The sequence below is a fragment of the Littorina saxatilis genome, unplaced genomic scaffold (genome assembly GCF_037325665.1).
Source record: "Littorina saxatilis isolate snail1 unplaced genomic scaffold, US_GU_Lsax_2.0 scaffold_163, whole genome shotgun sequence".
Taxonomy (NCBI): Eukaryota; Metazoa; Mollusca; class Gastropoda; order Littorinimorpha; family Littorinidae; genus Littorina; species Littorina saxatilis.
In genome coordinates this window covers 69,682-82,495 of record NW_027127399.1, presented here as the reverse complement: position 1 = coordinate 82,495, position 12,814 = coordinate 69,682, and the positions used below count along the sequence as shown (strand labels likewise).

At 39.6% G+C, this 12,814-nt stretch overlaps 1 protein-coding gene across 1 annotated transcript in view; it reads left to right on the top strand.

Moving 5' to 3' along the window:
- Positions 1–12,814, top strand: part of LOC138955859 (uncharacterized) — a 50,640-nt gene that overhangs the window by 5,320 nt on the left and 32,506 nt on the right. The gene's annotated exons all lie outside the window — the stretch shown is intronic.

Sequence of the window (12,814 nt, the reverse complement as noted above, 5' to 3'; positions counted from 1 at the left end):
AGTTCTCGATGGATCTGCTTCAAATTTGGTGTCCATATTCAGATACACCCCAAACAAAATCTGGTCGATGAGATATTTCAATACGTGCTCTCAGCACGCAGCGCAAACCGATTTTGTTTTTTTGGGGGGATCCACTACCATAACTCTTCCTTATCTTCTCCATGTTTTCAGCGTTTACCTCCCTTCCTTCGCTACGCTACGCAGTATCCAGAACGCTTTCCTTGGTACCCGTAATTGTCCTCACTGTAAAAGTGCAAAGGTCGAATCAATTTATAGCTACGCGAAAAATACACTGTCATCTTGTTTGTTTATTTGTTTGTTTATTTGTTGCTTAACGTCCAGCCGACTACGCAGAGCCATATCAGGACGAGGAAGGGGGGGATGAAGGGGGCCACTTGTCAAGCGATTCCTGTTTACAAATGCACTAACCCATTTACTTGTGTCCCAGCAGGCTTTAGTAAAACTAAATTAATACCTACTGGAAGATTACCAGTTTCCAGTATGTTAAAATAGGCTTAACCTATCTACTGCTGGACTTACATCAGAACACTAACAGATTAAACTATACATGAATCGCGAGACAAGCGGCAAGAGAAGAGATTTTTGGAAAAAATACAGGTGAATGAGCAAGAAGGCAGAAAAAAGAAAAGAATTCATGAAGAAAAAGAGAGCATGACAGGAAAGAGGAACCAAAAATCTACCTAACAGCAAACTAGAAAGCTCCTGCGGTTCCAAAAACAGGAGGGGCCTTTAATTTCATAACCGCAGTGCCCCACTGCGGGACACTGTCATCTATCTCTATATATTTATAGATATAGATATAGATATATATCCCATGACCTCCCTTCTTTGTCTCTGTTACTTCAGTATGGGTATATATGTTGTATTTTTATAGCTCAATAAATACATCATGGACTCCAAAAAATATATGATAGTGCAGATTCCGATTTGGGCAAAGAACTACTTTCCTCCCGACCTTTGACCTTGCGCCAAACAAATAGATTGTAATACACTCTTAATTGTTTTGCTGCTAAAGAGTTCTATCCGCAGTTTTTTTAACCCGTGCATAACACTAGTTTGAACAGTCGAACTTTATCACAATGCCCATGGCTACAAACCAAAACAAAAAAAACGAGTACCCTCCCTTGCATCGAAGCAGACGACTGTTCGTGAGAGTCTGTCACAGTGTCGGTGTGGGAACTGACAGAAGCTAGGGAGCACAGATAATAGAAGCCCTGTCACATAGACTAATCACACAATCAATACACATTTGGCTCATGTTTTAAATGACAGTTTCGAGTTTGTTAGTCAAACTCAAAGCAACAACACTGGTCTGGTGTCATGCGTAGCGGGACCGATTAGCGTCCGTACTGCATGGTTTGGGGTGGCTTCGCTTCGTATCAAACATCGGCTGTTTCACGTATTTTGCGAGCAAGTCTACTCTTTTGCCTGGCTCTGCAGTAAGTCCACATTGGCGATGAACGTATCCAAGAACTTAACATGTGTGCATTTTTTCGTAATCCAGTCATATTCCTTCAAAATGCAATCAATCGGCGGTGACAGACTTGGTGTCAGCAATTCGCGACTTCAACAACTTGGTCCCGTTTCCTCACACCCATACCAGTTTAGGTTTATCCATGCAAACACACTCGCAAAACAGTTTATCACGTAGATCCATTTCAAATAGGGAGCAAATGGTTAAATCTAAACCTACATATTTGTTCCCTAAAATTTGCTTCTCTGTCAATAAGCCTGATTGTATAATAATACGTTCGAGAAAAACAACGTGGAATCGATTCTGAATCGAGTAAGCCAAATGGGTGCCAACCCGGTTTCGCCCGTTCTGCCGACCTGAAACGCAAAACAAAAGAATTGTGCGCTTCAACTAAATTGATTTCTATACGACTTCATTACTTTCTTGCAACTTATGAACCTTTACTTAAAGCTTTTAAATGGTCTGAAAGTAGTGTTACCGCGTACTTATCGATGCACTCATTCGTTTTATTTTTTTCAGCGACGGTCACTTGGTTTAAGGTTGCAAAAGGGCCAAGTCTCGCTGGCACCACTGTTTCACTCTCCACAGATCGCAACAGTGCCGCTAGTAGTCTACACTTTGTGATTGATGGTAGAATGGGATATACAGATTACAACATACGTGGTTTTTTATGACTTGTATTTCAGTCAAGACCCAGCGGGAATATCAATCGAGAGCCACTCGCCAGAGGCTCGTGTCTCCCGATGATATTCATCCGCTGGGTCTTGACTGAAATACAAGCCATATAAAAAACCACTCGTGTTGTAACCTATACATATATATACGGCTTCTGTGTGTGTGTGTGTGTTTGAGTTTGTCTGTAGAAAACACCTGTGTTTTGCACAGTTCTGTTTGTGATCTGGTACCTAGGGCGTCGTCGACAAGTATGGGTCTCGACATGATATGATCAAGAATAGCATTACGGCCACTGAATCATGTTCGTGCTGTTCCCATTACACGAATCTGGGAGGGACCTAAGCTTGACGGGTCCATGGTTCGGACCCGGCGAAGCCGGCGTACAGTGCGCCACTCAAGCCGGGTATTTGTCTCTACTTGCACCCGGCGAAGCGGCATATACACCCCGGACAAAATCTGGTCGATGAGATATTTCAATACGTGCTCTCAGCGCCGATTTTTTTTTTCGGGATCTTTTGTTTTCTGTTTGCTGAGAACTAAAAAAAAGATGCTATCTTATGGTTACATTTCGATAAAAAATTATGTCAAATGATGAATGAACCATGGGGAAAAAAATTATACACAACAAAAATATATGTAACAAAAAGATTTTATTTTTGGGTAGCATCACTCACGCTTCCAATAGTTTTTTTTTCTGTTTGCTGAGAACTAAAAATTGTTTTTTATTTTTGGGTAGCGTGACTCACGCTTTCAATATTTTGTTTTCTGTTTGCTCAGAACATGTGCTTTGTCTAAAAATACTGACCTTTCAGCGTTTACCTCCCTTCCTTCGTATGGTGCAGGGATATTCCCGGCGTTCTGTTTCTATTTTTAGAAGGTCACCGCAGTGTCCAGAACGTAAATTGGACCCGTAAATTATCCTCACTGTAAAAGTGCAAAGGTCGAATCAATTTATAGCCACGCGAAAAATACACTGTCATCTATCTCTCTATATATACGGCTTCTCTGTGTTTGTGTGTGTGTGTGTGTGTCTCTCTCTCTCTATGTGGGCAACACCTGTGGATTGTTCAGTTCTGTTTGTGATGTGGTCTGGCGGCTTTTGTGTATTTGTATGTAACACTCAAGTCCTTAATGGCTCAAAACCGTAGGACTTTTAATATTAATTTTAACGTATTTGTATGTACTGGCCTTCCTTTGAGAAGCCATAACAGTTCAAAAGGGCTTAGAGATAAGCTCTAAATTGCTCAATCCTGTTTGAGTGGAATTCGCCTCCAAAGGTGATTAACACGGTTACATTCGTCGACAAGGATGGGACTCGATATGGTCAGGAATGGCATTATGGCCACTGAATCATTTTCGTGCTGTTCCCATTCCACGAATCTGGGAGGGACCTAAGCTTGGCGGGTCCATTGTTCGGACCCGGCGAAGCCGGCGTACGATGTACGGCTCTACTTCTTCCCGGCGAAGCCGGCTACCGGGCGAAACTGGTATTCATCTGGTATTGATATATTTGAGTTAAATTTCCTTCGAAAGTCATTTGTTTCAAGTGGCAGAAAATGTCATTTGGAGAGTTACATGTACGTAAAGTGTATAACTGTTGTCTGTGATTAGTGCATTGTGAACACATTGGCACCATTTGATCCTAAATGCTAAACGATGTCGTGATCATACGACAGTTATAGGATGTTTTACATCACATTAATTAATAAATTGATGATATCATTTCATTAATAAATTCTATTTCCGGTTGCGTCAATGCCGCCGTTCTCTTTTTCTTTTTGTAATAAGGTAATAACGTACGAACCACGTGTCATACTGCTATGCTAGTCTTCAAATAAAAATTCCAATTCTAGTCTGTTAAAAGGCATGTATTGTGCGTTACATACATTTATATTACACCCCCCTCCCCTATGATTACAATGCAAGTAAAGACATATAAAGAGATGGTAACTTTGTACATGGTTACACACGCAAGGGTGAACGTAACGCGTGGTTTAACCAAATTAATTACACATACGTCTCTGTCTGTCTGTCTGTCTCTGTCTCTTTCTCTCTCTCTGTCTGTTTTTCTCTGTCTGTCTGTCTGTCTGTCTGCCTGTCTCTCTCTCTCTCTCTCTCTCTCTCTCTCTCTCTCTCTCTCTCTCTCTCTCTCTCTCTCTCTCTCTCTCTCTCTCTCTCTCTCTCTCTCTGCGAGGTATCTGCACTTAAAGAGAAAAGCAATAAAATGAAAATGCATTTATCTACCAAGAATACAATCTGTCTGTCTGTGTGTTTGTGTGCGTGTTTGTATGTTTTTGGCGTAAGTGTATCTCCGAAAGCATCTCTACGTCTTTGTTTGTGTGCGTAAGTGCGTAAGTGCAAGTGTGTGTGTGTCTATGTCGGTTTTTGTCTCACTGTGTGTATGTCTGTCAGTGTGTCTATGTCTGTGTGTTTATTTTTGTGTATGTGTATATGTGTGTGTCTGCGTGCGTATGTGTGTGTGTGAGGGTATGTTTGTGTGTGTGTCAGTGTGTGTGTGTGTGTGTGTGTGTGTGTGTGTGTGTGTGTGTGCGTATGTGCGTGCGTGCTTGCGTGCGTGCGTGCGTGCGTGCGTGCGTGCGTGCGTGCGTGCGTGTATGTTAAAAAATGCAAAAACCTTAATTCTGAAACCCAAACGATCTACATCCACACTCCCTACTTTCACAGGTTTGAATTGTACTGACTTTTTCTCGACGGTAAAAGAATTATTTTGTGTTGTAACAATGTTTGTCTTACAAGCTGTCCATAAGTTTTATTCTCTAGCTTTATTCCGATCTAGACGTTGCGGCGGTGCGCTACCACACAAATTTGATTGCTTCATTTCTTTTCGAATGTTTGTACAATACAGACCGTTTTGAATGTTGATATTTCAAATATCAACGCAGGACGCATCAATGAACATAATAGTATTAGTTATCGTTAGATTTGACTGCGATATCCAGATTTATCAGTACCAATGTCGAAAAAGCTCACGCCTCGATCTGATATGATTCAGGCTTTCGAGACATTGGCACTGATAAATCTGGATATCGCAGTCGAATCTAACGATAACGATTTTATCGCATTCCATTTCGGAAGAAGAACAGTCTAAGAAATAATAATAATGCAAACTTTTATAGCGCTATTCTAGAAAATTGTCTACTCTTAGCGCTTTACAATACATACATCGACCAAGCATACTATACACGCACACGCAAAGAAACCGACCAAATATAACCAACAAACTATACATGCACAGGCAAAGAAAACGACCAAATATACAATACACGCACAGGCAAAAATAACGACCAAACATAAGCAAACATACTATAACCAAACATAACCAACATACTATACGCGCGCAGGCAAAGAGAACAATCAGCACATATAATTATTACTGACATCTAATAATGCAGGCATACAGTGACAATCCAATACACAGCCTAAGCACAAGAACCACAGTAGGCTTCTATATAAAAACGTGTCAACAATACTATTTACACACACACAGACAGTGCTGACACAAAGATCGGTCAAGCGCAAGGGATCCGGGAGGCTACTGCCATGTTGCTAATGTTGGATTGTCTGTTCCTGCTTTAGCAACTTTGCTGCTATAACTTTCATTTTTCAAATACTATTTCGTTTTCTAAGACGTAAATAAGGCATCTAAAAACAACAAAGACAAGAAAAATATTGTGTAAACAGATCACACAAAAAAGGTTCAGTGGAGGAACACGACAATTTAATTTTGATAATAATTTTTATATATTTAATTTTCAGAGCTTGTTTTTAATCCGAATATAGCATATTTATATTTTTTTTGGAATCAGCTAATGATGGAGAATAAGATAAACGTAAATTTGGATCGTTTTATAAATTTTTATTTTTTTTTACAATTTTCAGATTTTTAATGACCAAAGTCATAAAGTAATTTTTAAGCCACGAAGCTAAAATGCAATACCGAATTCCGGGCTTCGTCGAAGATTGCTTAACCAAAATGTCAACCAATTTGGTTGAAAAATGAGGGCGTGACTGTGCCGCCTCAACTTTCACGAAAAACCGGATATGACGTCATCAATATTTATCAAAAAAATGAAAAAAAACGTTCGGGGATTTCATACCCAGGAACTCTCATGTGAAATTTCATAAAGATCGGTCTAGTAGTTTAGTCTGAATCGCTCTACACACACACACACACACACACACACACACACACACACACACACACACACGCACAGACACACATACACCACGACCCTCGTTTCGATTCCCCCTCGATGTTAAAATATTTAGTCAAAACTTGACTAAATATAAAAAAAGGAAAAAACCGTCTGAGGATATCATACCCAGGAACTCTCATGTCAAATTGCATAAAGATCGGTCTAGTAGTTTAGTCTGAATCGCTCTACACACACACACACACACATACACCACGACCCTCGTCTCGATTCCCCCCTCGATGTTAAAACATTTAGTCATAACTTGAATAAATGTAACAAGTCGCGTAAGGCGAAAATACAACATTTAGTCAAGTAGCTGTCGAACTCACAGAATGAAACTGAACGCAATGCCATTTTTCAGCAAGACCGTATACTCGTAGCATCGTCAGTCGACCGCTCATGGCAAAGGCAGTGAAATTGACAAGAAGAGCGGGGTAGTAGTTGCGCTAAGAAGGATAGCACGCTTTTCTGTACCTCTCTTTGTTTTAACTTTCTGAGCGTGTTTTTAATCCAAACATATCATATCTATATGTTTTTGGAATCAGGAACCGACAAGGAATAAGATGAACGTGTTTTTAAATTGATTTCGACAATTTAATTTTGATAATAATTTTTATATATTTAATTTTCAGAGCTTGTTTTTAATCCAAATATAACATATTTATATGTTTTTGGAATCAGAAAATGATGGATAATAAGATGAACTTAAATTTAGATCGTTTTATAAATTTTTTTTTTTTTTTACAATTTTCAGATTTTTAATGACCAAAGTCATCAATTAATTTTTAAGCCACCAAGCTGAAATGCAATACCGAAGTCCGGGCTTCGTCGAAGATTACTTGACCAAACTTTCAACCAATTTGGTTGAAAAATGAGGGCGTGACAGAGCCGCCTCAACTTTCACGAAAAGCCGGATATGACGTCATCAAAGACATTTATCAAAAAAATGAAAAAAAACATTCGGGGATATCAATCCCAGGAACTCTCATGTAACATTTTATAAAGATCGGTCCAGTAGTTTGGTCTGAATCGCTCTACACACACACACAGACAGACAGACACACAGACACACACACACACATACACCACGACCCTCGTCTCGATTCCCCCCTCTACGTTAAAATATTTAGTCAAAACTTGACTAAATATAAAAAAGGCAGTCTAACATGCATTCACAATATTTAGTACTCACATGAATGGCCCAAGAAAACTATAGGCTGAGAATGCAAGTTCTAATTTGGCACATTTGTACATGTAGCTGCATCCACTAGACATATATCCATCTTACAATAAAACAAGTCGCGTAAGGCGAAAATACAATATTTAGTCAAGTAGCTGTCGAACTCACAGAATGAAACTGAACGCAACGCAATTTTTTAGCAAGTCCTCTCTTTGTTTTAACTTTCTGAGCGTGTTTTTAATCCAAACATATCATATCTATATGTTTTTGGAATCAGGAACCGACAAGGAATAAGCTGAAAGTGTTTTTAAATTGATTTCGAAAATTTAATTTTGATAATAATTGTTATATTTTTAATTGTCAGAGCTTGTTTTTAATCCGAATATAACATATTTATATGTTTTTGGAATCAGAAAATGATGGAGAATAAGATGAACGTAAAATTGGATCGTTTTATAAAAAAATTTTTTTTTTACATTTTTCAGATTTTTAATAACCAAAGTCATTAATTAATTGTTAAGCCACCAACCTGAAATGCAATACCGAAGTCCGGGCTTCGTCGAAGATTACGTGACCATAATTTCAACCAATTTGGTTGAAAAATGAGAGTTTGACAGTGCCGCCTCAACTTTCACGAAAAGCCGGATATGACGTCATCAAAGACATTTATCAAAAAAATGAAAAAAAAAATCTGGGGATATCATACCCAGAAACTCTCATGTCAAATTTCATAATGGTCGGTCCAGTAGTTTAGTCTGAATCGCTCTACACACACACACAGACACAGACAGACAGACAGACACACACACACACACACACACACACACACACACACACACACACACACACACACACACACACACACATACACCACGACCCTCGTCTCGATTCCCCCCTCTACGTTAAAACATTTAGTCAAAACTTGACTAAAATGTAATGTAAAAAAACTAGTGGTTAGGACATGGGCCTGAAAATCTCAAGGTCCTAGGTTCGAATCTCTGCAGAGGCATTTACTTGTTCCCCTTAGTTGAAATAATAATGCTCAATTGAGAGAGAGCAACCGTAAAGTTACCAGCGTAAAAGTAAAGCGTTGAATGCAGCTGTAAAGGTCATGCCAGCAGTGTGGGTCAAGATTCAGGCCGCCTTCTATGCACAGAATTCCGTGTAGGATTCTCAGCTCTATCTTTACAAACACATAATCCCCAATAGCCATACAGTGGAACCCCCCCTTTTAAGACCTTGTTTTCTCAGAATTTATGTTCATAACCTCTGTAAATTTACCTCCATTTTAAGACCCCCTCATTTTCAAGACCTGACTCTCAGATTTCTGGAGGTCTTAAAAGGGGGTGTTTGTTTGTTTGCTTAACGCCCAACCGACCACGAAGGGCCATATCAGGGCGGTGCTGTTTTGTCTCAAAGCACGAAAACGAGATCACGCAATACCACTTCTTCACACACTGCACTGGTTACCTATTCAAGCCCGCATTGACTACAAACTGTCCACCCTCTGCTTTAACTTCTTTTCTGGCTCGTCTACTGCTTACTTCTCTGAACTCTTCACCGTCTATTCTCCAGCAAGACAACTCCGTGCCTCTTCTGACTGTCGCATCCTTACCATTCCACACACCAAAACCAAAACCTACGGACAACGCACTTTTACTTTCTGCGCACCCACACAATGGAATTCTCTCCCCTTTCACATCCGCCACTCTCAGTCACCCAAAGCATTCAAACGAGCACTTAAAACGCACCTCTTCAAGAAATACAACCCCCGATTTTGTTTTCTCAGTCCATCAGTAGGCTCCATGTAGTGTATTTGTTGTAGTGATTTTTCACAACCAATTTTATTCATGTTTTTATTACTTAGTTAGTGGAAGAATCTTTTGTATAAATGTATGTTTGATGGTGTATGCTTTTAATTAAGCATCGTTGACTATGAATGTAGATGTAAATGCTTGTATAACTGTGTTTTAATGTTAAATGTGTCAAGCGCAAAGAGCATAATTGTTAAGTTATGATGTTGCGCTATATAAATGCTCATTTATCATTATTATTATTTAAGTTATTGAGACATCCCAGTGCACTAAGGGATTTATAGAGCAAATCGAGAAAATTCATTATTGAACGAAGCGCATAGCGCTGAGTTCAATAATTATTTTCGAGATTTGCTCTATAAATCCCTTAGTGCACTGGGATTGTTTCAATAACGATATTGTCAGTACCGCCATAGAAAAAAGAAGATTCCAAACGCACATTTTGCTACGCGCATTTGAATAGGCATAACTGTGTGGTCAGGTCGTGTACAGAAAGATCTACTTTTGTGTGGGCCGGTGTCTCAAGTGTGTCGTGCTTTCGTCTCACGCATTTTGATTTCTGTTGGTAAATTCCAGTGTAGCGTTAAGCTGAACAGTGATGATCTTTCAGAGATACCTCATTTGAACTCGGAGAAAGGACTGTGCTCTTCATTATTTGCAATTCGAAACCTTCAGTCGAGCTTCGATGGATTGACTGTGCGGAGTGACTCCCCTTGAATTGACTACACCACGAAGGACTCGACGGTTCGCTCATTTTCAAAATAAATGTGGCATATTTCTCGTGTTGTATCTTCACTCATCGGGGAGTCTGATACTAAATATGAACGGTAAAAATGCTCTGAACCCTACACGTATTATATCCCCATCGTTTTTTCGTTCACATTTGCCCAACATGTTAATTTGCTTAGCGGGGTTTATGTCGTCTGCTATACGCAAGAACAATCAAACCACTGCAGTCTGCACTGTCACTGAGTCTGCACGAATGAGCCAGGTAGGCTGGTAATAAGTCTTATAATTATATGGAAAGAACGTTCTGAACCCTACACGTTTTCGATTACGATTGTTCTTGCCTTGAAATAATAATTCGGAAACCATTCATTTACTGAACTGATGCAGTCGTATTTCAGTGTAGTCTGCTACGTATGACAGAGTCGATCGAATCAGTCTTCCAAATGCTGTGTACGTTATCGGAATAACACTTGTGTTTTCTGTTAGCCGCTGGGAATTGTATGCTAACTCATCATTTGGAAATGTGGATGATAAGCTACATGCCACTAACACGGCATATTATGAGAAGAATCTATGCAAGTCGGCGAAAATGAGATGAAACACAGCGGCTTCTATTTTTCGATCACTGGCACTGGCACAGGCACATGCAATCTGTCAGAAAAAACCCCACTTCTGCTTTAATTGAGAAGCAGGGAATTTATGGTCATTTGGTATTGTGGAGAATATAAGCTACATGTCATTAATTAATTCTGAGGATGAGAGTACAGTCTCGCTTTGGCAAAGGGCGTAAGAATACGCTCTGTGGAAAAGTTAGCGCACTCCAAGAGTGCGCTAACAGATTTAAGCGCATCGCCATTAGCCAATCAACTGGTTCACATCAGTCATGTGACACCAGTACTTACTGACAATTATTATTATTATTATTATTATTATTATTATTATTATTATTATTATTATATAACGTGCGCCACACACAAGACAGAAGTCGCAGCACAGGCTTCATGTCTCACCCAGTCACATTATTCTGACACCGGACCAACCAGTCCTAGCACTAACCCCATAATGCCAGACGCTAGGCGGAGCAGCCACTAGATTGCCAATTTTAAAGTCTTAGGTATGACCCGGCCGGGAATCGAACCCACGACCTCCCGATCACGGGGCGGACGCCTTACCACTAGGCCAACCGTGCCGGTCTTAAAAAGGGGGTTCCACTGTAGCTGTAAGACATCATTTTTTGAGTCACTTGAGAAAATGTGACTCTATGTAATCGGTCAGTGTTAGTCTGTCCGGCCGGCCGTCCGGCCGGCCGGCCGTCCGTAGACACCACCTTAACGTTGGACTTTTCTCGGAAACTATCAAAGCGATCGGGCTCATATTTTGTTTAGTCGTGACCTCCAATGACCTCTACACTTTAACGATGGTTTCGTTGACCTTTGACCTTTTTCAAGGTCACAGGTCAGCGTCAAAGGAAAAATTAGACATTTTATATCTTTGACAAAGTTCATCGGATGTGATTGAAACTTTGTAGGATTATTCTTTACATCAAAGTATTTACATCTGTAGCCTTTTACGAACGTTATCAGAAAAACAAGGGAGATAACTAGCCTTTTCTGTTCGGCAACACACAACTTAACGTTGGGCTTTTCTCGGAAACTATAAAAGTGACCGGGCTCAAATTTTATGTGAACGTGACTCATTGTGTTGTGAATAACAATTTCTTCCTGTCCATCTGATGCCTCATATAATATTCAGAACTGCGAAAGTGACTCGATCGAGCGTTTGCTCTTCTTGTTTTAAAAACACTTATGCCTTTTGGGGGAAATAAATTAATAAGAAAAGAAGTCAGGGTGCTGACTTTTGCTATGTGACCAAGTGGAAGGATTTTCTTATCCCATGCAAACATCCTGATAAGGTCTGACACAGTGAGGCGAAGTGTTTTAATGAGACACAGGCCTTTAAAAAATAAGTTCACCACATCCAAGTGAAAGACACAATCTTGGCAGACTGTATTACAAAAGCTACATTTCAGCACAACATAAGAATGAATTGAACGCATCCAGGATGCACTAGAACGACCCAACAACAGAATCAATGAAAATTTGAAACAAGATAAAGTACTGACAAGGATTCAAAGGAAGAAAAAGTCATGGGTTAATTAACATATTTCATGTGCAGTGAATGTAGTTAAAAGATCTAAATTCTAATATTGCCAAAACAAAGTCTATACATGAACACGCATTGACAGAAACATACACACACATCTCCCAAAGCTAAGCATGTGTGTAAAATACTGCCCGTGAACAGCTTAATTTAAAACACTCAAACAACATAAAAGATAATACCACTTTATGTAGTACAAACAAACAACCCGCTGTTTGCTGTAAGACAATATCTGCATACCACACACTACCTGTATTTAGCTGAATTGACAACTTACATAAGTCAAAATGTACCCTTGATCCACACCGCACCACACATTATTTGTGTAGAATGTTATTGTTAATGTGTTACATGTTCATTTCACCACTAAGGCAACAGAAAACCTCTGTAAGTGTAAGCATCTTCAGATGGACTATTATTAACTCTTTCGCTGCGCGTCTAAATTTCCCCTGTGTTCCCTAGGCCCTGCCAGCGCGCGATTTAGAGCCATTTTGAAAAAAAAATATTAAAAATCAACAACACAAGATAACCTTACATACTTTTA